Source organism: Hemicordylus capensis, chromosome 3, assembly GCF_027244095.1.
Source record: "Hemicordylus capensis ecotype Gifberg chromosome 3, rHemCap1.1.pri, whole genome shotgun sequence".
Lineage (NCBI taxonomy): Eukaryota > Metazoa > Chordata > Lepidosauria > Squamata > Cordylidae > Hemicordylus > Hemicordylus capensis.
In genome coordinates, this window is record NC_069659.1 from 121,518,712 (window position 1) to 121,540,573 (window position 21,862).

The following is a 21,862-nucleotide window of genomic DNA, read 5'->3' on the forward strand; positions in this document are numbered from 1 at the left end:
GGAATTAATCAAAATATATCTGCAACCAAAGTGTGACATGTCACTTCTAAAACCAGGGTTTTAAATGTAACCAGATAAAACTTTTAGGTACGTTAACACAGTACGATGCTTGGCACCTTGGTGCTTTGTGTTGTTTAATTTGGATGTACAGAGAAACTGTGCAATCAGTCAAGTACAGTGATATTGTAAGGCATAACTAAAAATGAGGTCTGAGTCTGTAAATTGCCTTCAGGTCAAACTGACTAAAAAGACAACAGTCAAGCTACATGTTACATTAAGTCAGTTGTTCATGGATAAGCTTAATATTGGAAGTCATATGGAAGAGCCTCACAGATGTAAAAAGGTCAGGAGTGTAGGAGCTTCGTCTGTCTCAGGGCTATGAGGACAGGTGGGTTACACTTTCCCATGTGTTGTGTCCTCACTATTTTGGCCCCATATGCAGCAATTCAGTTAGATACAGCTCCACACCATTTCTCCAGTGGCAGGAACATAAATTTGTCATGTAATAAAGATGTTGCTTTAGGAGGTCCAAGGATTATCCATTCCAAAGGAGACTGTTCATTTCAGTAAGCAGCTGAATGAGGGGGAAATGCAAAGCAGGTTTCGAAGGCAAATGTAAAGTCAAATGTAAATCAAGGTTCAATTTGTAGATGCAAGATTAAACTGCAAAATAGCAGTATATATATTGAAGAGCACATGTTGTGATCATTTTTAAATATCTCAGGGATAGAGGTGCTCCTGAGGAATACATGTGGTCTGAAACATGTGTTTGTGTGTGAAAGAGTGAGGAGTAAGAGAGAAGAGAGACAGCCCTTCTTCCTTCTTTAAATGACACCCACGGGACAATCTCTTATTCCAAGCACTTGCTGCTTCATGGAACAGAACAGCTGCCCTTATTCCAAAACTCAGGGGCTTAATAATGTCCCATATTTTCAAACATAGATTTTACATTTCCCTTGAACACCTCATTCAAAAGTGCAGATAAAGTGGGATAGAAGCAAATGAGTGAGACGGCAATGATGCAAAAGGCAGTCACTCGTAAATTCCTGAACATCATTGGCTATTGATGATGACACTAAGTGGTACCATTTCAGGTTTCACTAGTGGTTCAAAGTTCAAATAAGAGTCAGTTCTGAGATATATTCAGGAATAACTTGCCAAACAGCATTGCATTTTAAGTGAATTTGTCATGGTTACCTTTTTATACTTCATAATAATCTAATATATAGTTATCTCTGGAATAATCATATGCGGTTTGAAAAACAGTCTATCTCTCAATCTCTCTCAGCGTGGGGTGGTGACACTGCTCCCACACCTTCTGTAAACACAAGCCATGATAGCAGAGCAGTATGTTCAAATCTGAAAGCCTTCTTCAAGGAAAGGGTGAACTAGATGAAGGGTTACAACATGAGTTACTTAATATTCATGTTTACGTAGGACCAGTTCAGATGAACACTGCCCAGCCCATGTGATAATGCTGGGGATATGCATAGACTTAACTTTTCATTTATGTGGTGGCTTTTGTTTATCATATTTATTAGAACAGAATTTAGGGTTGCATGTCATCCTTGCGTGTCTGTGTGCTATCACATGAGATTTGAAGCTCAGTTTTCCCCCTCAGAGACCTAGTTTCCATTTCCAGTACATTACACTTCAAAGAAATACTTTCTCTTAGCAGAATGTCAAATCATGTCAAAGGAACATAAATTCAAGACCAATTAATTAGCACATTCATTTCAAGGGCAGAGCAGAAAGCTTTTCCTACCTAGTCATTCTGTTGTCAAGCTGAAAGGGCAGCTTTGGCAGGCTGACCCAACAAAGACCCTCACTTCATTCTTAACCCATGATTTCTTGTGTATCACATGCACTGTAATCTTGTTTCTTTTGACATTTTTCACACCCACTAATCCTGTTCTCTCTGTGACATGCAAAGCTTTTCCAATATATTTTGCATTAAAAGAATATGAGGGCCTCCAGCTTCAATAACTTCAGGCTGTCATTGCAATAGAGGTATTGGCACAGGTCAGGGAAGAAAGTACAATTAAAGAAGGGATTATGCGTGTATATTTGTTAACAAGTCTAGTAATTATCTAGTTCTCACCTTGTGTTTGTGTGAAATAGTACCTGTATGAAAGAAATGTGGTTTGTCATTACACAGGAAATACTGTCATGGGAATGTAGCTGTAAACATGGGAACACCTGGTGCGTGCAACAGTTACATGTTTAATGTAGGTTGTGGGATGAATGCAGGTGACCATTTAACCAAGTTAGTATTTTCCTGCCTGGTTCTGAGGTCAATTTTATAACTCCTCTCCTTACTTCTTAAGAGTACTGTGGTAAAATTGTCCTTATCTCATGGGAGGATGTTACACACAAACAGCTTATCAGGTTGTTACATGAATACCATGGTACATTAGCAGATATAAATATACTTATCTATATTCACTCTTAAATGGAAACTATATAAGTCGCTGCTCAGGGCTTTGGAATATGCTCCCTACTGAAATAAGAGCATCTGCTTCTCTGTTTGTTTTTAGGAAGAACCTCAAGACTCTCCTTTTTTTTGCAGGCTTTTAATTAGAATGAATTTTAATAATTTTAAAACTTGTTTTAATATCTATTTTATTCCATTGTTTTATTATGAATTTTAATTTGTAACTTTAAAATATTTTAAATTTTGTACACTGCCTAGAGATGTACATACCAGGTGGAATAGAAATATGATAGATAGATAGATAGATAATTTAACTTTAGATTTAACTGGTAGGACTTTAACAGGCTGCTTGGGATATGAACCTTGCTTTGCATGGAGGATCTGCATTCAGTTTGAGATGAATGGAAAATCATGTTCATCTTGTTCAATTCAATGTTCATGATGAGTACAACACAAAAATAATAAACAAATCTAATTTAGCAGCAATCCATTTGGCATCTTCTGGCATAATTAAGATACTTTTCTCCTAACAAGCAACAGCTAGGAGGGAAATGGAGAGAGAGGGGGAGAATGAGAATCTTTAACATAGACACATTTTAGCCCAAGTGTCTAATAATTTCATTTGGTTTCTTGGGGAAACCTCTGAACACAAAATGCCAAGGGCATGAGTGTGCATAAATATAAAGATATATACAAGATGGTTTCTTCATTCTGCTGTTGGATGCAAGATCATGAGGGAGGGGAGGGAAATAATTTGTGGATTTGTGAAAAACCTCACCCCACAATTTTCAGTTCTATTTAAGAATTTAATATCAATACTGCTTTTTTTGGTCTGAATTTATTTGATTCTGGCTTTGTCGTTTCTAATTCAGTTTTCTCCCAGTTCTACCACATCTTTCTTAAAAAATCCCCCCCTCCCCGAAACCATTCCCATGAATTCATGTGGGTGAAATGGGAGCACATCTGCTAGATGCACTTCCACACTGATGCATCCACTGCCCTTCTGGCATCTGCTCATTTGGCATTTGTCTGGAAAAGATAGCTTTGGCTGTAGGGAGTGAACTGGTAGTGCCAAAAACCAACGCCAATGAATCATACCATTGGCAGGGATGATCCTTGAGTCTGATCACTGTGTGGTTTCTTCATTCTTTAAGGTTCTCCTCAGGGGCAGGGACTCATGGAAAGGCAATGGGTCGCGCTCTCTCTCTCTCTCTCTCTCTCTCTCTCTCTCTCTCTGTGATGCTATTGAACTATTAGGTGGACAACCATTTGCATTCCCATGTTCTGGTTCTAGTTTTCCAAAAAGGTTCTCAAATATCCAAGATATTTCTGAAAAGAAATCATAGGCCATGACATCACTGAATAATTATCACAAAAGATTAGAGGAAAAGAATAAAGAAACCCCCAAAAGTATTTAGGGGTGTGGAACATACATTTTCAAACAAGTAGCGGTTAATATTTTAGTTAAAGCTACAACAATAATTTAGATATCGCCTGCATTCTAAGACAACCTTAGTGGAAAAGGCCTGATTGCTGTGATCGATCTCGGTCATGATTTGGAACAAGTATCAACATAGCACGCTATAAATGAGTAGGAGTGTAAAACATACCCAAACACTTGATTTAAAGACCATGACACAACATTTTACCAACTTTTTTAAAAGAGAGGAAAAAATAACCTCAGCAGTGTAGGAGGTCTTTCTAAAACCATTCAACAAATATTATTGTATTCATGTGATACTACTTTGTGGCCTAGCTAAAAATAAATGTCTTTTATTAAGGTAAAGGCAGTGGTAAGATAAATGAGCCCTAATTTGATCTCAAAGAGGAAGTATCGCACATATTTATTTCAGAACTGAAAGCTTCAGGGAGTTGCTGGTGTCACTGAAAATGGCTTTAAATTTCAGTCCAAAATGGCAAAATACCAGCTAGAAAAATGCAGCTGTGCATATAAAGGAGGTCATTTGCTTTTGCTCCTTGAGATCTTGTTATACATTTGTGCCACTTGCAAGCAACAAACCACCAATTAATTCTGCTGAGTGGTTCTGATAACAGCACATTTTTGTAGGCTGTAGACAACAATATTGTACATCCATGACAATTTGCTGCCTGAAGCAGAGCACCAAATGGTGCTCCTCCCTTCTTCTTCTGTACAATCACACTCACAATTTATTTTGGTTTAATATTTTCCACTTCCTAATGAGGAAGAAAGGGGAAGCATCATGGTTAAATTTGGTCTCATCTCCTTGGCAGGCCTTCGTATGCTGGTGGGCACGGCCGGTCCATCCGCTAGGCGAACTAGGCGGTCACCTAAGGTGCCAAGCAGGGAGCAGCACCGAATGGGTGCTCCCCATCCCTGTCATCTACCAGGCTGTCCACTTGCTCTCCTCTCTGCCTCTGTCCACAGAGCAGCAGACCAGCAAGGAGAGCAAGTGGGCAGCCAGTTGGGCAACAGGGATGGGGAGCATCTACTAACTTGGACATCGAAGAGAGATGTGCAGAACAGTGAGGACAGAAAGTGAGAGGGTGGGATGTTGACAGGGGCCACTGGCCTGTCTCTGCCTAATCGGAGGTGTCCCTTTCACACGGGTGAAGGGAGCAAGGTTGCCAAAGCCAGGCTTCACCTGCGGTGACAGGAACTGAGCTGGCCTTGTAGGTGGGCTGCAATGAAAGCAGGCCCACAATCTGCTGCCCAAAGCTGTTCACTTTACTTCACTTCATGGTGAAACCTCACACATTTCACTTCCTTTTAAAATTAATTAAAAACTTAATTAATTAGCCATGTTATTGCTTGCCCTTTTTCTGTTAAAAAAAGCCGTAAGCATATAAAATGTCAGCTCACATAACAAAATAACAAATGTCATATATATATAGTAAAAGAGTTTAAAACAAAAGCAGCACTTAAGAACCAGATAAAAGACACTGGCTGAAATCCAGAACAATGAACCATGTGTGACAGGACACTGTACTAAAGCAAAGTGATTGGCCCAGCTAGTTTTGCCAAGTCTGGAGCTTGTATTCCTGACTATTATTATACAGCCATAAGCCTGCTTATGGCTGCACAACAGTTGCGCAACTGTGGCACATGTCATTTGTTTTGATGGGAACTTTTGTGCATGAGCAGTATTATGCAATTCTGCAGGCCTCAATTTTTCAGTGCAACTAAGCTGTCCTCTTGCACTAATGCATCAGCGCTCATTCCACATGTGGTTCCTTTATCGGGATAGCGGCCTTTAAAATCGAAGGGAAAAAACTCAAGGCAGGATTGCTAAATAAAAATGTTTTTGCAATGGGGCAGAAGATAAGACAGGGAGAAAATGAGCTACGCTAGGAAGTTTACCGATTTGCTAAAGAGTTCCAGGGAAGGGTAGAGCTAGATAGAAGGCCTGGGAGAAAGTTTCAAAGAAGCCCTTTGAATCAAAAACAACAAACATCCTGCATTAGTTTAGCCAGACTGTGGGCCTTCCCTATGGAATATACATCTATTAATTAAACATATTTATTGCCTTCTGTCCAAGAATGCTCAAGGCAATTAATTAAGACAGACAAATAGTATTTAAAAAACAAACAAACAAACAAACAAACAAACCTGAAAACAACTATCAGCAGCAACAGAGAAATAAAACAGCAGCATTACCTCAGGAAAAGCTTCAAATGAAAACTCCTGAGTAAAGATTTTAACAGCACAGTTTGAAGTAAGCAATGAGGTCATTTACCTAGTGATAGGCTGACCTAGTTTGATTGTAAGCCCCAAACCATTAGACAGTAGCTTGGTGAATTCTGAGCTCAGCTGGACCCTGTTGCATTCTCAATGACTCCATTTCTCAGCATCTTGGCAACTGAAGCACTGCTACAGCAATCAGTGTTAGCAGTATTTTAAGTGCCAGACATGTGCACAGATAGGGCTGCCACGTTTGTCAGAGAAAATTCCTGGACACAACTGTCGGGGAGGGGAACGGAGGGAGGGGAGGGGAGGGGAGAGGCAGGACAGCAGTACAAATGGTAAAATCTTACTTTTTTGCCAGTATTGGATAAAGTGCTTGGCAATGGAGCTTGAAGTCTGTTTCATGTATTTTCCCCCTGTAACATTATTTGCAGAGAAGAGGGTTAGGAGCTTATAGGGGTTTGGGAGCAGTACCGGAGACTGAGTTTTAAAGGAGAGTTTTAATAAAGGACAGTTTTTCTCCTTGCATGTTTTCCTGCTGCCCTACACAGGACATACAACCTCATGGCTAAGAAAGACACTCACAAGACTGCAGGTGTTGCATCAAGCAATGAGTGTTCTGGAGAAACGTGGGACCCCAACAATTGCACTAGAGAAAAGGGGGCTCTCCTTAGCTATATACTTCACAGGTAGACCCAGAGGCCCACTAGCATGCCCTCACCATGAGACTACAATGAGGTACAATAAAAATTGGTAAAATCCATTAAAGCAATGTTTCTGCTCAAATTCCTGAACTTTCCTATATCCTCGATAGGATATCTGACTCCTGGGCTGTCCAGGCCAATCCTGGACATATGGAGAAGGCTTCTATTCTTCCTGCTATTGCGGTGCAGTTGTAGCTGCAGCCAAGTAAGTGGAAAGGTAATAGCCTAGATTCTCAGCATTGGTTCACCAAGTATTCTTGGACTACAATTCCCATCATGCTGAAAGGATGATGATAAGAATTGTAGTCCAACAACATCTGGGGTTCCAAATTTGGGAACTTCTGGCCTGGTTTATGAGTGTTATGCTGGTCAAAAACTGAAATAAATAAATTGAATTGTTTATGAGTGTGCCAAAAGTGCATTCCAAAGTTGTTACGAAGTTTAGCAACATACAGAAATCAAGGCTGACAGGCCTCTCTGAGAATGGCACAGCAGTGCCATTACAGAGCAATTCCTGGTCATAATACCACCATATCTTACCTTTAAAGGAAGTTCCTGGAGCAAGACTTCCTTGTATCTTAAAGATCTGGCATTCTGAGATAAATTTGGGAGATTCAGTTATCTGTGATATTCCTAATGTAATGTGTATGTTGTATTTTATGACATTATTTTAATATAAAATAACTTGATGATATCTTCATTGTAATTATCACTTCCCAGTAATTTAATCAGGATGCTGATCAGCAATGGTACATTTTGTCAAGCCATACTGATCTTATCCCCCCACTTTAAAAAAAATATTCTTTTGAGCTACAGAGGTTACTAATTGTGACTTTGGATAGCAATTTCTCTAAAATAATTAAGGGCTGAATATTAGTGGCTAATATTCTAATTATTTTATTTTATTTTATTTTATTTTATTTTACTTACTTATTTGATTTCTATACCACCCTTCCAAAAATGGCTCAGGGCAGTTTACAAGAGTATATCTGAAAAATGCATGTTAAATGTTCCTTGATTATTGCAAAGAATTCCTTCTAAAAGGCTACCATACTCCAAGAATGTAATTAAGGTGCAGTGAATTCTCACCTTTGCTGCTTCACTAAGAATGGATTTTGACCTTTTGAGGTTGTGCTCTTTTTAACAGGACTCCCATCTTGACCATCCCTTCTATGAGTCGAACTACTGACTATTGATAAAAATGGAACAAAAATTCATTTTAAACACTATACAATTTATGGATTAGCATGTAAAATCCATGCCTCAGGGCAAAGAAAGCAACATATGCTAAAGGAAACTATAATGGAAGACGGGCCCTATCGAACGAGAGAGAGAGAGACTTTGAAATCCCACCATATGCACAGTACATCACTAAACATAATGTGAAAGTGCTTTGAGCTATGAATGTAAGCTTTCAGATTGGTGAGCAAGATCCTGACTCTTATGATACATAGGGCTTGATTGTAATTATTATATGTTTAGAGCTTCACCTAATTTGAAAGCAAGATCTGTTGCACGAAGCAATTAGCTTGCATTAGTTCCAACAAATTGTTCATGTATCTTTAACATATATGAGGTATTCTGCATCAAGGGGTTTCTTTTCCAACTCCAGTGGGATATAAAAACATAAGAGCACAAGATGAGTCTTGCTGGATCTATCCAGTCAAGCATCCTGTTTCCCACAGTGCTTTCTGGGAACTGCCTCTGGGAATCCATATCAGGAGACGAAGGGATGCTTCCTCTCCTGTTGTTGCTCACTTGCAGCTGGCTCAGTGATATCCTGCTTCTGAACCTGGAGATAGCCTAATAGCCATAAACCACAGTAGCTACTGCATGGAACTGACCTTCATGAATCTGTCTAGGCCAGGTAGGCCCCCTTTAAAGTCATCCAAGATGCTGGGCCATATGTTCTGTGTGTATGGAGTTTAAAAAGTTAAAAATATTGTTTAAAAAAATTAAAATATTGTTATTTTACTGCAGGACACAAAATATGTGCCCAATAGTTCTTTAACATAAATTGATTGCTGTTTTATTTATGCTCTTGCATTTATCTCGGATTAATTTTGAAATTGTTCTCTACCCAGATGGTACACTGAGACAATAGTAATCAAGTTCATTTTGAGAAGATTAATCTAATGGATGGAGATTTTAAAACTAATACTGTTTTAATGTTTAATTTCAATTTTGTCTGTCAGATTTGTAGCCATAATGCCATCCCTGAACATTTAGGTCATGTAATATGTTGAGTTTCCAGAGGACTAAAACCAATGGTACTAAAACATGCACATCTACAGTCAGACCTCAATTTGACTGTTTTCCCTCTTATGTCCTCAACAAAATATATGACACACATATGCTGAGTTTGTAAAGAAAACTGGTTAGGAACTGAAATCAGTTCTGCAATGGTCTTGACTGTTGCCTTGATTGCAAGCACATTTTATGTTTGTTGACAGAATGACCAGTTGTGATGTTTCAGATCTTTCAATAGGGTATTTGACATTCTCACATATTTCTTAATAAACCAAATGTGAAAGTTTATTTTTCTGTTATAACGCATCAAAAATATGACAATGTCCTTTAAATATATTGACTTCCAAGGATTACCTTTACAAATAACTTCCATATTTCAGCAATATTGCCATTCTTAAAAGGTGTCCATCCTTTATTCTTATTTATTTTATTATTTATTTTTTACATTTATATCTCACTCTTCCTCCAAGAAGCCATTCTTCCTTTAATGTTGACACTTTTCCCCAAAGGGGGAAGGCCACTGCTATCATTTCTGTCTCAGGACTGAAACTGTGCTGGCCTGTGTTATTTTGTTGCCTGAAACAGAGCATTAAATGTCTCCCTCTCCCTTCCTGCCTTTTGTAATTCCCCCCAACCCCATTAAAATTAGAGCCCAAATTCAATTCAAATCTCTCCTCCTCACTCTTTTGTTAGGAAGTAAAGAGGGGAAGCACTGTGGTCAGCCATAGGGTGGGTTGAATGGACTGCCACACAGTCCCTAAGAACTGTCTACAATCCACTGCCTGAAACTGGCTCAAGACACAATTCAGAGCCAAGTTTAAGATTCCACCAGGGTCATTGCTAGGTAACTAAAAGATTCAAGGCCTGAGACCACAGCCCTGCCTTTGATAACTAAATTCAGTCACCCCACCCCCACAATAATAATTACATGGTTTTTAAAAAAAGTTTCTAATATTATATTAGAAACCCATGAAGGTGGGAGCAGCAGAGAGCTAGGTGAGGATAGGATCTGCCTCCCAGGCTCTGTGCAGGTGCTTTCACTGCTGCACTTCCATCTTTAGAGAAGTCATGGGAGAGAGAGGGGGCTGAAGGGATTTGGGGCTTTGAGTAATACATTGGAGCCCATGCCCCAAGGATTACTTTGGGGCATGGTCACATCCTAAAGATACCTCTTGGTTTCACCCTTAGCAAATCAGGTGAATGGGCAAAAAAAAAAAAAAAAGAGAGAGAGAGAGAGAGAGAGAGGCAAAAATGGTTCAGATTAAGTACGTGTAAAGTGATGCATACTGGGATAAAAATGCCCAGCTTAACATAACCACTGATGACCTCTGAACTGACAGTGACTAAGGAGGAGAGAGATCTTTGAGTCATAGTGGATAGCTAAGTGAAAAGGAACTCAGTATGCAGCAACTGTGTAGAAGACTAATTCCCTGCTAAGGATTATTAAGAAAGAGATTGAAAATAAGCCTGGCAGTATTGTAACACACTAATACAAATCTATGGTGCAGCTACACATGAAGTTCTGGTTGCCTATTCCCCAAAAAGACATTACAGAATTGCAAAAGGTACAGAAAAGGATAACCCAAAAATCATGATGTAGAGAAAGCAAATATTGATTGTATTTTATACCACTCTATATAAAAACTCAGGGCAGCTTACAATTTAACCAAACAACTATAACCTAAAAATCATGTAAAAACACATTGAGGCTCTCTACACAAGCAGTGTGGAGAGCCGTAAGGGGTTTTGTGGGGAGAGTGGGCTTGACTTGCACTCCCTGCAGGCGATCAGGCAGCTGGCCAAGTGGATGGATTGGCTGCCCACACGATTTCCAGCTCCATCACGGACCAGGTTGGGGTAGTGGGGATCCTCTTGCCCCTGCAAGTCCCAGAATGCCCCACGTAAGTGTGTGGGGCATTCTGGGAAGGCCCCCCCTCCCAATGCTGGGAGGCTTGTTTGCCGCCTCCCCATTGGGGGTTGTGAGTCACGGAGCCGTGCCACAGCAACACACAATCAGGTAAACGGGTATTAGCAGATTGTGTGCTCTGCTAACCTTGTTTAAGGGGGGACAATGACACAGGCTTGCTGCCAGGAGCCATGTGGCTCCCATTGCAGCACACGACCCACAGAAATTGAGCTGGGCTCCCTTAGCCCAGTTTCTGCAGGCCATGAGAATAGCCTCACTATGTATTTATTCATTACATTTCTTTTTTGCCACCTACCTACGCAGGACAGGAGCCACCATCGAGCGGATAGCTTCAAAGAACCCAGGCTGCCACCCCTCAGGAGCCAGGCCTGGCATCCCAGACACACAGCCCGTGTCTGATGTCAGATGCAGGGGTGTGGTTTAGCTCCCAAACGGGGCCACGCAGCAGGGAGAGCTGCTCCCTGCAAATGCTGCATTGGCTGATCTAACTCCCGAACAGGGCCTGGCCGGTTTAACTCAGGGGCCCGTTTGGGAGCTAAACCATACCCCCTACATCTGATGTCATATGCAGGGAGCACAGCTAAATGCTCCCTGCATCCGACATCAGACGCTGGGGGCAGGGCTGGGGGGGGGGGGCTGTGGCAGAACCCGGGCCTCTGCTGGCCTTTCTCTGCCACTGTACTTACGTATCATGGTGGTTTACAAAGCAAACAATAAAAACAGAATTAAAACCAAGTTAAAACAGTTATAAAATGTAAAAAAACCAATTTCATTCATTCATTCATTCTATTTAAAATCAGAAGAGCAATAAAAACCAACAACAAAAAACAATCAAAGGCTCAGTGAAATAAATGTGTCTTAAATGCTTTTTAAAAACCTGCTAGAGATGGAGAAGCTCTTACAACAACAGGAAGTTCATTCTAAAGCCTTGGAGCGGCTATAGAAAAGGCCTAGCTCTGGGTCGCCATCAGATGAGTTGTGGGCACCTGAAGGTGGACTACTTCTAAAGACCTTAATAAGCAGCGGGGGCTCCTGAAAGAGAAGGTCCTCTCTTAAATATCCTGGACCAAAACCATTTAGGACTTTATAGGTAATCACCAACACTTTATATTTTGTCTGGAAATGTATGGGCAGCCAGTGTAATGCTTTTAAAATAGGGCTCTTTAGATTGCCCTGGAGACCAGTGTGGCTGCCGCATTTTATAACAATTGCAGTTTTCCATCTACATACAAAGGCAGCCCCACACAGAGTTGTAGTAAGTAAGGTCTGGAGGTTAGCAGCAATTGTATCACTTTTAGGTCATTCTTCTCCAAATATGGCCATATTTGGTGTATCAGCCTAAGCTGATAAAAAGAACCTCTGGCCACTGCCTCAACTTGAGAAACTAGAGAGAGGCTTGGTTCAAGAAATACTCCCAGACTATGTACTTGTTCCTTCTGAGGGAGAGTGACCCCTTCCAGAACAGGCAGCTTTAACAAATCTCCCGAGTTACAACTCCCCACAATAAGTACCTCCATCTTGCTTGGATTCAACTTCAATTTGTTGTCCCTTATCCAGCTCATTACCAAATGCAGGCAGGCATTTAGGGAAGCTATAACATTCCCTGATGAAGATGACATAGAGAAATAGATGTGAGTGTTATCAGCATATTGGTAACACCCAGCACCAAATCTCCTGAGTTTCATGTTGGTGTTAAAAGGAATAGCAGACAGTATGAGCCCTGTGTATGGAGCCACCATACTAAACCTCCCATTTAGAGGAGGAATAGTCTCCAAGCAACACCATCTGGAATCTTCCCGAGAGATAGGAGTGGAACCATTGCAAAAAGTGCCTCTCATCCCCCACAGATGATGCCATGGCTGATGGTATTGAATGATGGAAGAGGTTGGAGACTGGCCTAAAAGTGCTTCGCTCTGGGATCTAATGTAAGACCACTTTTGAAGTGATCTTATAGTTGTCTCCTTGAGACAATGAGGCATCCTGCTTGCCCGCAAAGATGAATTTATGATGTTAACAAGGCCATCTAATAGCCTCCCCACACAATGATATCAGCCATGTCAGGCAAGGGTAAACAAAAAACAAAAAAACAGGTAATAAGCTGTGCCACTCAAGCAACTTGTCCACATCTCCGGGAATCACATAGTCACAAATTGAAATTGATCCATGCAAGAGGAGTTTCTGGACATTAAAATTACCATAAATCAAACTTTAAACCTTTAAAATATAATAAACAAGAAGCCTGATAAAACAGGTGTTTTGTCAAAAGCTATTTTAAAACAGCCAGAGATGGGGAGATTCTGGTTTCATTTGGAAGTGTGTTCCAGAGCCCCAGGACAACCCTAGAGACGGTCCGATTTTGGGTCATCACCAAACAAGCTGGTGAGAACTGTAACCTGACATCCCTTGATGATCTTAATAGGTGGCTGGATTCATGAAGAATAAAATGCTCTCTTAAATACCCTGGACTCAGCATTGAGAGGGTTTTTTTATTTACTGTACTTTCCTCTCATAATTCTATAACTTGGAGCCATCTACTGAACATTGATCAGCAGGAGAATCAGGTCAGATAGCAATAAATAGTTCTTCACACACTACATAATAAATTTATGGAATTTGCTGCCAGAATGAGCTGATGGCCTCTAGCTTAGATGACTTTAAAAGGGGATTAGACAAATCTAGGGAAAGAAATCTATAAATAGCTACTAGCCATGCTGGTTGTACGCTGCCTCCAGGTTTAGAGGCAATGAATACATTTGATAGGGAACAAGATGAGGTGAGTTACTCTCATTGTAGGCTTTCCAGAAACATCCAGTTGGCAACCTTCAGTATGGGCTCTTATGTTTTGAAACTTGAATTATAAACCTGGGAATTTAGGCAAGATGCAAAACATTTCGTTCTCTATCTGTGTAACTCTGCTTTGGCATACGTTTCCTAACTTTGGATAAATTAAGTTCTCAATATTTTAGTCCATTTTCACTTAAACTTTAATTATTATTTATTTCCCACTGAGAGATTTTGGGTTGCTGTCTTGGGAATTATATATATATGGGTTAATATTTAAAGTAGATGAGAACTCAATAAACCAAGAAACCTGAAATATTTAGATAGGAATTAAATTGATTAGGTGTCCAAAGATAATTAACTGCTGATAGATGTGCTAAGATTATTTTACAGCACATGGAGTCCCTAGAACTTCAGAATTCCCTGGCAGATGGATTTTTGACTAAACTATAAACTCATACTTGTTATAGCTAATTAATGTAAAATTGAAGTAGGGGGGAAAGCCCACTCACTTAAAAAATATGTTGGGAGAAGGCAATTCGGATGAGAGAAAAGGATGATCACAAGAGAGAAGAGAGTGCTTAACCCTTCTCCTGCCAGTTGCTGTCACCATGAGATTTTCCCCTCAGCCACTTTTATCCCTGGGTTGTTCCAGACTGTGTTTGTAAGGTGATATAAGGGTAAAAGTTCCAGGGGGCATTTTAGAGAAAGTCAGTGAGTGGCAGGGAAGTCTCTGGTCTCTTTTCTGATTGTCTCCCAAGAAGGCTGTAGTGGATTAATGCCTTTGTCTCAGAGCTAGCTCACATGAGGTAAAGAAAATACTGAATCATCCCTGCTGAAATGCCTGAGTTAACTCCTCATAAAACTGTTCTTTATTACTGGTAGATTCAAAATGCTGCCACTACCACCCCCTTTGTGTACAGAAACTCTCTGGGCTTGGGGTGGGATAACCCAGATACAACTCTTTTAATTTTGCTATTGGACAAGTACAAACATCTTCCACATCTACACCTACACATGGTGAGAAAACTGATAGCTGCTGAACTCCTGAGGATGTGTTTGCACCAGAGGAATCCCCCTTCTTCTTCTTCTTTTTAAAATTTTTATTTGCAGTATTCACATAATATCTTAGAACAGTATCACATAATAACACAGTATATTTAACAATCATATTTTCCAAATATCACAAGAAAATCCAAAATCAGATCTAGTACTGTTAATATAATAAATATAATCTGCCCAAATATGGTGGAACTGTGATTCTACTCTCAAAGCCTGCATTAATCTAATCTTATCAGTGATCTTTTTAAAGAGCTCCTCAGCCTTTCCACACACCCTCCTCTCCAACAAAGATCACCCTTCTTTCCCTCAGAATTCCCAGAAACTGCTCTCTAGCTCCCACCCACCTGATGTACTGATTCGCTGCCCTAGAATTCACCAGCATGTCAGTCAAGACAAGGATTCACTCTCTGTTCACTCTTGAGGGGAGGCTAATCACTACAAGGGCTTTGTAAGGGAGCTATGGCTGTTGGGGCTTTATGTATATGGTGACAGTGTGACTTCTTACATTTTTTATGGACTTATAATTATATGGGAACAAAACCAGGATGTATGATGTAGAAGTGCATGACTTTTTTTATACCTGCCATTTTAGTCCTGTACAAAATTAATGCAGCCTATCAGTGATGGTCATTACTGAGTGGGACCCAATACACCTTTCTCCCCTCTGCCTTCCTAGAAGAACAGTGGCATTGTCAAGCACATGACAGGCCATAAAACATGGCTTCTGGGCTGGCAGAAGTCTGAATCAGTAATTTAAAATACTGAATTTGTTTTTCAAAATATGTTGATTACCCTGACTCTTCCCATCTTGCTTCCCTTTTATCACCCTACTTGTGCTATAATTTACATGTTAATGAATAGTAAATGTTAAAATGTCAGTTTTCTGATATACACACACAAAGCAGCAAATAAAAAAACATATAATTTAAAAACTACGATAAAACTAAAGACATTACTTCTAAAACTATGAACTCAAACTAACAAAATGAGACTACTCAAATGGCATATTAGCTAACAGCAATGAAATATTAAAACATTAGTTGGTTAAGTATTAGTGCTTGTTGAAATAAAAAGTCATGCGTGCCTAAAAATGAAAAGAGAGCTGTGTTCATTCTCCACAGAGAGGACAATTCAGAATTTTGGTGCTGTCAAATCTCACTTGACAACAAAGAGCACAGAGAGCTTCTGCTGTTGATCTTCTATCTTGGTCAACTTTGTATGGGAGAATATGGTTCTTGACATAACCTTGTTGGAGCCACTAAGGCAAGCACTAGTGGTTTAAGGTGACTCAGAAACAAATAGGTACTACTGATACTACTGGAAAATTTTAAAATAAAATGTAAGTTCTAAAAAGTCAAAAAGTGAGTTTACTCTTTAAGTATAGGTTTTTATATTTATTTTTAATGTGAGCTTGGTTATATAGCAGACTGCTAATATATTCTTGCATTGATGATAAATTTCTAATTTCCACTTCAGACAAGCAAATAATAGAATCTGCGATATTCTTATCTCAAATACAGATAATTCAATTCATGTCTCACCCTATCTGATATTTATTTATTTATTTGATTGATTGATTGATTGATATACCGCCTTCCAAAATGGCTCAGGGCGGTTTACAATTAAAACAAACAACTAAAACAATAAAGAGCTAAAACAAATTAAAAACAATATAACAACAATTAACAATTTAAAAACATTTTAAAACAACAATTAAACAATTACAATGATTAAAAACCCCAAAATCGGGTTAGAATATTAAAACAGATTTAAAAACCCTGGAAAGCCAGGCCAAACAAATACGTTTTAAGGGCTCTCCTGAAGGCTAATAGAGAATTCAAATTGTGGATTTCCACAGGGAGCGCATTCCACAGACCCGGAGCAGCTATAGAGAAGGCCCGCCTCCGAGTCACCACCAGACAAGCTGGTGGTAACTGGAGACGAACCTCCTCAGATGACCTTAACGTGCGGTGGGGATCACGCAGAAGAAGGCACTCTCTAAGGTAACTCGGGCCTAAGCCATTCAGGGCTTTAAAGGTAATAATCAGCACTTTGTATTTTGCCCGGAAACGTATCAGCAGCCAGTGCAATTGTTTCAGAACAGGCATAATATGGTCTCTCTGGGTTGCCCCAGAGACCAATCTGGCTGCCGCATTCTGAACTAATTGAAGTTTCCGAACTACGTACAAAGGCAGCCCCATGTAGAGCGCATTGCAATAGTCAAGCCGGGAGTTTACCAGCTGATACACCACTGTTTTGAGGTCATCCTCCTCAAGGAATGGGCGCAGCTGTCGAATCAGCTGAAGCTGATAGAAAGCACTCCTGGCCATGGCCTCCACCTTAGAAACCAGGGTGAGGCCTGGGTCCAGGAGTACTCCCAAGCTGTGCACCTGCTCCTTCTGGGGGAGTGTAACCCCATCCAGCACAGGAAGATCTAACTCACCCCTCAGATTCTGAGCCCCCACAATGAGCACCTCCGTCTTGCTTGGATTCAGCTTCAATTTGTTATCCCTCATCCAGCCCATTACTGCCTGTAGGCAGGCATTTAGAGTATGAGTGCCATTTCCTGAAGATGAAAAGGAGAAGTAGATTTGGGTGTCATCAGCATACTGATAACACCCAGTACCAAATCTCCTGATGACCTCACCCAGCAGTTTCATGTAGATATTGGAAAGCATTGGTGACAGAATGGAGCCCTGAGGGACTCCATATAGCAGCTCCTGCTTTAAGGAGCGACTGTCACCAAGCTTCACCATCTGGGATCTACCCGAGAGATAGGAACGGAACCACTGCAGAGCAGTGCCCCCTATTCCCAACTCCTCCAGGCGACCCAGAAGGATACCATGGTCGATGGTATCGAACGTCACCGAGAGATCCAAGAGGACCAACAGAGTCACACTCCCTCTGTCGATAGCCCAGTAAAGGTCATCCATCAAGCCGACCCAGGCTGTCTCAACCCCATAGCCCATTCTAAAGCCAGTTTGTAATGGGTCTAGATAATCAGTTTCCTCCAAAACCTCCTGGAGCTGGTTAGCCACAACCCTCTCGTTTACCTTGCCCAGCCAGGGGAGATTGGAGATTGGCCTATAACTATCCATCGCTGAGGGATCCAGGGAAGGCTTCTTAAGAAGCGGTGTAACTATTGCCTCCTTCAAACAGGGAGGCACCCTACCCTCCCTCAGCGATGCATTTATGATATTAACTAGGCCATTTCCAACAACATCTCTGCTAGATTGAAGCAGCCAGGTTGGGCAAGGATCCAGAGAACAAGTGGTAGGCCATACCGCTCCAAGCAGCTTGTCCACGTCATCAGGAGTCACAGATTGAAACTGATCCAACCTAACACTGCAAGAGGGATCGCGGGATACCTCCCTCACAGACCCTGCAGAAATAGTGGAGTCCAAGTTGGCCCGAATACAGGAGATTTTATTTGCAAAGAACCCACTAAAGGCGTCACAGCAGTGTATCTCCGGGAGCTGATTTGAGGCAGAAGGAGCAGAGATTATACTCCTCACCACCCGGGATAACTCTGCCGTATGTGAACCCGCAGACGCAATGCGTGCCAACCATTCTATGCTGCATCCTGTCAGATTCAAGCAGAATTCTCCTCCACTTGTGTTCCAGTTGCCTACCAAACTGCTTCATCCCTCGCAACTCCTCTGTGTACCAGGGAGCCATCTTAGAAGCAGGCCTGGAGGGAAGCTTAGGAGCAATAATATCTACTGCTCTGGTGAGTTCTCTATTCCTATGTTCCCCCCAGGGCATCGACAGATTCACCGGCCACACCAACATTGAAACCCTCCAAGGCCTTTTGGAAACATGCTGGGTCCAGCAGCCTTTTTGGGCGGACCATCCTAATAGGTCCATCACTCCTGCAGGGGTGACCGTGATACCAACCTTAACCAGGTAGTGGTCCATCCATGACAATGGGGTAACCACCGGATTCCTCACCCACGGAACACGCCCTGATCCAAACAGAAGACCAAATCCAGTGTGTGGCCAGCAACATGAGTTGGTTCAAAAATTAATTGGGATAGGCCCATAGTTGTCATGGCTGCTATGAACTCCTGAGCCACACCAGACAAGCCAGTCCCAAAGTGGATATTGAAGTCCCCCAGCACCAAGAGCCTGGGAGACTCCAACGCCAACTCCGCAACCAGCTCCGTCAGCTCCGTTAGGGAGTCAGTTGGGCAGCGGGGTGAGCAGTACACCAACAGAATCCCCAAACTATCCCTAGTTCCCAGCCTCAGAAATACACACTCAATATAAGTCAACAGTCTCACAGTGGCCCTGGTAAGGGGGATAGTGTTTTTATGGACCACAGCCACTCCACACACACCCCGCCCACTTCCCCTAACCTGCTCCACAACAGAGTAACCTGGAGGGATAAGCTGAGCCCACACTGGGCCCCTCGCCTCCCCCAACCAGGTCTCAGTTATACATGCCAGGTCAGTTCTCTCATCCATGATCAAATCATGGACAATTTCGGTCTTATTTTGAACTGACCTGGCATTACAAAGGAGCAAGGTCAAGCTCTGTGGGTAGTTGGTGCTGCTCCCCAAGGCCTGAGAGTTGTCAGAACAGTTGGAAGTAGAAATATTACTAAATTACTAATTTCTCTTCCCCTGTAATGGCCAGCTGTTCTGCCAGTGCCAATTCTGCTATTCCCCACCACTACAGCAATAGCTGCCCCAAGGCTGCCAGGCGCACCCGCTGCATCATCCCCCTCAGGAGAGCCCAAACACATCTCATCAACTAGGCCTGGCACAACTTAGGGCAATAAAAACAGCACTTTGACCCAAAAATCCACCCGCCCACGGAACAACCATCCCCTAGCTCTCAGTCCCACCCCCAAAGGCCATGCTGCCGGTGTGTCTTCAGCAATATTTATGAGCCTCTAAAACTTCCCAGCAGCCCTTTCTGCCACAAAGGACTGCTAGCTGACACAGGTGTTAATTGTCAGGCTTTCTGAAGGCAGCAGGCTGGCAGACAGCTCCTTGTCCGGGCAAGATGGAAAAACAAACTCAGAGGGGCCAGATGTAAAGATTAAACATGGCATCTCTGTTTTGAAAAATCTTAATATCATGTATAATGTTAGCTGATATTTAAAGTAAGATCTGAATTGCACAGATAAAAAGTGCTCTCAATAAAAAGCTCATTAGAGAGTGTTCTGTGGTGAAGTGCTAAATATAAAAGCTTTAATCACTCCAAACCAGTAGAAAAAGCTACACTTAAGTTTTGGTTGAATTCCCCATCCCAAGCCCTTAGCATAAAATTCAGTGTGATAAAAGCTGAAAAATTGTTATTGAGAATTTCACCACATTCAACAGGGTAAGACTAACTAACTAGCTAATAAATAAAATAGGACTGGTTTGGATGGTATTGTCTACCAGCCTGCTAAGTATATGATTGCCAACAATGAAGCACACATCTCCTCAAGTTAGCCTCCTGCTTTTTGCAGCAGTACTGCTGCAGACACTGGTTTTTCCATTTAAAATGTAGACGTCATATATCTATGTACACTGGCTGAAATCCTGACTAAATGTATTCAAAGAACTCCCATTGAAATGAAAAGTAAGGAATGCCTTACTTGCATTAGGGAATGTTGGCAAAGTCCCCAAAGTCCCCAGGATAGATGTCTTACACACTTCTTGATTTTGTGAGGCTCATGAAGTAAATGGCTCCTTGGTGGATCCATAGCAGCTACAGTGGGGGAGATTTTTTGGTTGGAAAGGAACACAGAGGTGAAGAATTAAACCTCTAGTCTAGAACCACATCACAGTCCCGGTCCAGGTCAGAATGTTACAAAGTCATTTTAAAGAGAAAATGATCCCTACATTAGACAATTATGAGTTCCAACTCCACCTTAGTGACCCTATAATCATGTTTACACCATTACTGTATCATTTTCATTGGCTCCTGATACATTTCAACACTCCTTCCAAAGTGCTGGAACTATCCTTAAATCTTCAAAAGTATGTGACCTGAAGGATTGCTTTCATAGAAACATAGGAATGATTTAGTCAGACCATTGCTCCATCTAGCTCAGTATTATCTATGACTGACTGGCTGTGGCTTTCCACTGAGCTATGTTCTCATTCTTGTAAGGCTTTCTGTATGATGCAGTCATCACAGGAGACCCCTGTCCCACCCATAACAAAAATAAAGACAGAATCTGAAACATGCTGCACAGTGTCTGTAAGAAGGTGAAAATGCTGCTGTTCCTTGAGAGACTGCTTTCAGTTTAGTGATTCTGTGCTGCTGATTATTCTTTGATGCTGTTTATATTGGTTGGTATGTGAGTTCATATTGTTTATTGTGACTGATTATATCATGATGGTTAGTGGCCCTGGAGGTGCATTTCTGGCACAGTGGGGTGGGATACGATTTTTCAAATATAAAATCTGCTTCCAGTGCAAAACCAAAATGTTCCTCAACAGTATCACCTGCTTGTATTTGTAGGTTTTCTGCAGATTTTGAAAGCAGAAATGTAATTGAGATTCCTTGGGTGATGTACCTTCCCCTGTTGCTGCAATTCTTCATCGTGTGGTGGCTACAAATCAGTCTGCGGGTACATTATTGATGAGGCATCTGCTAATATTTCATTTGAGAGATGTGTGATTTTTGTGGCATTGGAGTGAAAACCTGGTTCCCATTTTTCAGCCCTGTCAGCAGCAAGAGATGCTTCCATGGCACTTACTTATTATTATTCATAAACCAACACATAATTTTATCATAAACCCCACAAAAGAATACATGCTTAAGGTATGTCTTGACTCCTCAACTATGCGAAAATAAAACTATTAATCACCTGATGCAATTGTAAGCATGGGCTGTGATCTAGAGAGATGTGTGTGTGTCTGAACTTTTCTAACAGTTTCCATTTCAAAGGAATCCCCACATCTGCACTGGTACCAATTAATGGCTAACCCATGTTTTCCTCACAGCCTCACCAGAGATCTGGGCATAAATCTAATCATTCATGCCGTCCAAAGCCCCAGCATTTGATGTGGACTGACTCTCCCTTGGAATGCAGCTAT

The 21,862-nt window shown here is 41.3% G+C and overlaps 2 long non-coding RNA genes across 5 annotated transcripts in view; one reads left to right on the plus strand and one right to left on the minus strand.

Moving 5' to 3' along the window:
• Positions 1-11,433, minus strand: part of LOC128350935 (uncharacterized) — a 42,117-nt gene extending 30,684 nt beyond the window's left edge. For 3 of the 4 annotated variants that reach the window (XR_008319519.1, XR_008319518.1, XR_008319517.1), the window contains exons 1-3: positions 11,275-11,433; positions 7,892-7,991; positions 6,449-6,514 (exon numbers count right to left, since the gene is read on the minus strand). This is a non-coding gene — a long non-coding RNA (uncharacterized LOC128350935). Of the gene's footprint in view, positions 1-6,448; positions 6,515-7,342; positions 7,399-7,891; positions 7,992-11,274 lie in introns of those variants that run through there. The other variant, XR_008319520.1, reaches the window with a different exon arrangement.
• Positions 10,996-21,713, plus strand: LOC128350936 (uncharacterized). The gene is made up of 3 exons (XR_008319521.1): positions 10,996-11,069; positions 18,447-18,552; positions 21,285-21,713. It is a non-coding gene; the product is annotated as an uncharacterized LOC128350936 (long non-coding RNA).
• The last annotated feature ends 149 nt before the right edge of the window (positions 21,714-21,862 follow it).